Consider the following 5,545-nt stretch of genomic DNA (forward strand, 5'->3'; position numbering starts at 1 on the left):
AATGAATATTTTACATCCGTATTTACTGTGGAAAAGGATATGGACGATATAGACTGGAGGGAAATAGATGGTGACATCTTGCAAAATGTCCAGATTACAGAGAAGGAAGTGCTGGATGTCTTGAAATGGTTAAAGGTGGATAAATCCCCAGGACCTGATCAGGTGTACCTGAGAACTCTGTGGGAAGCTAGAGAAGTGATTACTGGGCCTCTTGCTGAGATATTTGTATCATCGATAGTCACAGGTGAGGTGCAGGAAGTTGGCAGACGTGGTGCCACTGTTTAAGAAGGGCGGTAAAGACAAGGCAGGGAACTATAGACTGGTGAGCCTGACCTCGGTGGTGGGCAAGTTGTTGGAGGGAATCCTAAGGGACAGGATGTATATGTATTTGCTGAAAATGTGTTGCTGGAAAAGCGCAGCAGGTCAGGCAGCATCCAAGGAACAGGAGATTCGACGTTTCGGGCATAAGCCCTTCTTCAGGAATCATGCCCGAAAAGTCCAATCTCCAGTTCCTTGGATGCTGCCTGACCTGCTGCGCTTTTCCAGCAACACATTTTCAGTTCTGATCTCCAGCATCTGCAGACCTCACTTTCTCCCTGTATATGTATTTGGAAAGGCAAGGACTGATTTGGGGTAGTCAACATGGCTTTGTGCGTGGGAAATCATATCTCACAAACTTGATTGATTTTTTTTGAAGAAGTAACAAAGAAGATTGATGAAGGCAGAGCAGTAGATGTGATCTATATGGACTTCAGTAAGGCGTTCGACAAGGTTCCCCATGGGAGATTGATTAGCAAGGTTAGATCTCATGGAATAAAGGGAGACGTAGCCATTTGGATACAGAACTGGCTCAAAGGTAGAAGACAGAGGGTGGTGGTGAAGGGTTGTTTTTCAGACTGGAGGCCTGTGACCAGTGGAGTGCCACAAGGATCGGTGCTGAGCCCTCTACTTTTTGTCATTTACATAAATGATTTGGATGCGATCATAAAAGGTATAGTTAGTAAGTTTGCAGATGACACCAAAATTGGAGGTGTAGTGGACAGTGAAGAGGGTTACCTCAGATTACAACAAGATCTGGACCAGATGGGCCAATAGGCTGAGGAGTGGCAGATGGTGTTTAATTCATATAAATGTGAGGTGCTACATTTTGGGAAAGCAAATCTTAGCAGGACTTTTACACTTAATGGTAAGATCCTAGGGAGTGTTGCTGAACAAAGAGACCTTGGAGTGCAGGTTCATGGCTCCTTGAAAGTGGAGTTGCAGGTAGATAGGATAGTGAAAAAGGCGTTTGGTATGCTTTCCTTTATTGGTCAGAGTATTGAGTACGGGAGTTGGGAGGTCATGTTGCGGCTGTACAGGACATTGGTTAGGCCACTGTTGGAATATTGCGTACAATTCTGGTCTCCTTCCTAGCGGAAAGATGTTGTTAAACTGGAAAGGATTCAGAAAAGATTTACAAGGATGTTGCCAGAGTTGGAGGATCTGAGCTACAAGGAGAGGCTGAACAGTCTGGGGCTGTTTTCCCTGGAGCAGTTTTCCCTGGAGCATTGGAGGCTGAGGGGTGACCTTCAATTTTTACAAAATTGAGGGGCATGAATAGAATAAATAGACAAAGTCTTTTCCCTAGGATTGGGGAGTCCAGAACTAGAGGGCATACGTTTAGGATGAAAGGGGAAAGATATAAAAGAGAGACCTAAGAGCCAACTTTTTCCACACAAAGGGCGGTAAGTGTATGGAATAAGCTGCCAGAGGATGTGGTGGAGGCTGGTACAATTGCAACACTTAAGAGGCATTTGGATGGGTATATGAATAGGAAGGGTTTGGAGGGATATGGGCCGGGTGCTGGCAGGTGGGACTAGATTGGGTTGGAATATCTGGTCAGCATGGATGGGTTGGACCGAAGGGCCTATTTCCATGCTGTACATCTCTATAACTCTTAAGTGAGGGGTGATCAGCTAGTTACATAGCAGATACATACCTGACATAATCTTTGGGGAAATGGCTACTGATATATAAATAAATCTGTCATGAACTCAAAGATCAGATAAATTAGAATCTGCCATGTATAAATCAAGCATGCTCTTGGTAAAATATTGTGAAAATATAGTTATGGGATTGAGATAACTGATGTAGGTGTTCCCTGCTTGTGTATCTTTTTTTTCTCTTCAACAGTTCTCAGGATGGATTTTAAAAGTTTTTTTCCATACCTTTTTGGTTCTTGATCAATCATCCCACACCCCAGTTAAGTCAAACCAGAATAGTGCCTGTTGCTACATGTATGACTTTTTCAATAAGCCTAATTTTTGTGATGGATGTTCAGCTTGATTGAGTGAGTTTAGACTGCAGGAGTTGTATGGAGATTCTTAAAGTAAGAGTAAAGAGCAGATTTTAATTAATGAATCTTGTAGCAGTTGACATCCTAGAGGTAAGTGTTGGCAGGCATCTGTAAGCAATTTTGTATAAATAGAAGTTAATATTAACAAAAAAATTCTAGAGATGCTCTGAGTCGGGTGAGATTTAGAGACAGGGAGGTGCAGACTCTGTTAGGGGATGAGGAGAAACAACATCTAGGACAAGATTAATTGTTCTCTGACTGAATGACATTAACCCATGATTTCTTACTGTTTGTATGAAGCAAGATTGGACTTTAGCTAATGAGATATTTACATGACCAAAAAGTGGTAAAGAAATACTCAGTATTTATGTCTAACTGGAATGATGCTCTCCTTGCATCACTTGAATAAAATGATCATAAATCTTTACTGGGTCTCCAGTGGTTGATTATAAGATGTTATTAATTCATTGGGCATAGTGCTAATGGCACCAAAAAAAGACTCAGCAGACTGAATGGGTCATCTTAATGACACACAAGTTTTGAGCTTTTTGAACTTGGGAAAAATTACCCCTAGTGACCAGTTTTAATCGGTAGAAATAATTGTATTTACCAGCTCAGTTAACTGGAAATTAATTTAAAGTTAATTGTTAATTATTGGAATCCTCTCAGTGCATACATTCGGGTTGGAGAGAGAGTCACTGTGGTTGTGCTCTTATTTAAGGTAATACATTTTTAAAAAAAAATAACATTTTGTTTTTCATGATTTGCATTACCTATATCAATGTTCACATTTATTGTCCACCACTATTTGGCCATGGGAAGGCAGTGCTAGGCCTAATTTCTGCAGGCTGACATTAGTGCATCCATAATGCTGTTTAGGTAAAAAGCTCCATGAATTTGATTGTGTGATAATGAAAAGATAGCAAGTCAGAATAGTGTTGTGACTTGGAGAAAGCAGGTTTTGCTGGCCTTGCCCTGCAAAATGGCAGTTAGTTTTTGGGAGGTGCTGTAGTGCATCCTGTAGTTTATGTACCTGATTCATTTAATGGTGAAGGATCATGTGTTTGAGTTAGTGAAGTGCTGAACAAACAGATTAATCTTGAATGATGCAGTTTTTCTTGAAATGCAATTCGATCACCCAGGCAAACGAAGAATACTACTTCACCTAGAGATGACAAAGACATTCGAAAGTAAGATGAGCTATTTACGACAGAATTGCTGGCCTCTGACCTGTTCTAGTGCCTGTAACATGTGATCTGGGCTGTTCAGTTTCTGGTCGTGGTGAGGCCCAGGATGTTGATGATGTTGGAGGATTCTGCAACTGTTCCTGATGCAGTTATACAAGAACGCAACCTACCTCTCCCATCGGAAGGATGTTGTTAAACTTAAAAATCTTTTCTGAACCTTTTCAAGACATTGCTAAGGTTGGAGGGTTTGAGCTATAGGGAGAGGCTGAATAGGCTGGGCTGTTTCCCCTGGAGCATTGGAGGCTGAGAGGTAACTATATAAAGGTTTATAAAAGCATGAGGGGCATGGTAGGGTAAATAGACTAGGTCTTTTCCCTGTGGTGGGGGAAGTCCAGAACTAGAAGGCATAGGTTTCGGGTGAGGGAGGAAAAATTTAAAAGGGACCTAAAGGGCAACTTTTTCATGCAGAGATGTGCATGGATGGAATGAGCTGTCTGAGGAAGTGGTGGAGGCTGGTACAAATTACAACATTTAAAAAGCATCTGGATGAGTATATGGATAGGAAGGGTTTAGAGGGATATGGGACTAGTGCTGGCAAATGGGACTAAATTGGGATATCTGGTCAGCATAGATGAGTTGGACCGAGGGATCTATTTCCATGCTGTACATCTCTATGACTCTATAGGAATGGGTTATGCCATTCAACCTTTCAACTTGCATAACCATCCACCTTTCAAACTTGCATAACCATACCGCTATTCACACCTCCATTTCCTTTGTATCCAAAAAATCTATTGATCCCAGTCTTGAATATATTCAAATAAAGTTCTCTGGGACACAGAGTTCCAAAGTTTTCATAGACACCCTACAGTTTAGGTGTGGACCATTCAGTCCATCAAGTCTGCACTGACCTCTGAACAGCATCCCACAGAGTTGCCCATCCATCCTAACCATGAATTAACTATGTACAATATCTCTAGTCCATACATCCCTGGACATAACTGGTAATTTAGCGTGACCACCCAAACAGCACATCTTTGTACTGTGGGAGGAAACTGGAGAACATGCGCAATCCTTACGGTTGCCCACAGTTGGAATTTAACCGGAGTCCCTTGCACTGTGAGGCTAGTGCTAACCAGTGTGCTGCCCGTTGCCTTTTGAGTGAAGAAATTTCTCCTAATCTTTGTCTTAAAAGAACTATCCTGACATTGAACCCTAGAAGATGAAGGATCTGAGGGGCATTCTGGCTAAGTTTGCAGACAATATAAAGATAGGCCGAAGGACAAATAGCATTGAGATGGGGAGGCTGCAGAAGGATTTGGATAGGTTAGAAGAGTGGGCAAAGAATTGACAGATGGAGTACAACATGGGGTAGTGTGAGGTCATACACTTGGTAGGAAGAATAAAGGCATGGACTATTTTCTAAATGGGAGAGAATTAAAAGGTCTGCAGTGCAAAGAGACTTGGGGGTTGCAGGTTGAGTTCAGGCAAATTCAATGATGGCACTTATTTTGAGACGACTTGAATATAAAAGCAGGGATTTACTTCTGAGACTATAAAAAGCTCTGGTCAGACCACATTTTGAGTATTGTGTGCAGTTTTGGACCCTATATCTCGGGACAGGTGTATTGGCCCTGGAGTGTATTCAGAGCAGGTTCACGAGAATGAACCCAGGAATGAAAAGCCTAATGTATGAGGAATGTTTGAGAACTCTGGGTTTATACTCAATGAAGTTCAGAAGGATCGGGGGGGTTCTAATTGAAACATACAGAATATTGAATGGCTGACACAGTGGATGTTGGGAAGATGTTTCCATTGGTAGGAGACTAGGACCCGAGGGCATAGCTTTCATGTAAAGGGAAGACCTTTTCAAATGGAGATAAGGAGAAACTTCTTCAGCCAAAGAGAGTGGTGAATGTCTGGAATTCATTGCTATGGAGGCCAGGTCATTAGCGATATTTAAGACTGAGATAGGTTGAGTATCAAGGGTTACAGGGAGAAAGCGGGAGAATGGGATTGAAAA

The sequence above is a fragment of the Hemiscyllium ocellatum genome, chromosome 16 (assembly GCF_020745735.1).
Source record: "Hemiscyllium ocellatum isolate sHemOce1 chromosome 16, sHemOce1.pat.X.cur, whole genome shotgun sequence".
Classification (NCBI taxonomy): Eukaryota; Metazoa; Chordata; class Chondrichthyes; order Orectolobiformes; family Hemiscylliidae; genus Hemiscyllium; species Hemiscyllium ocellatum.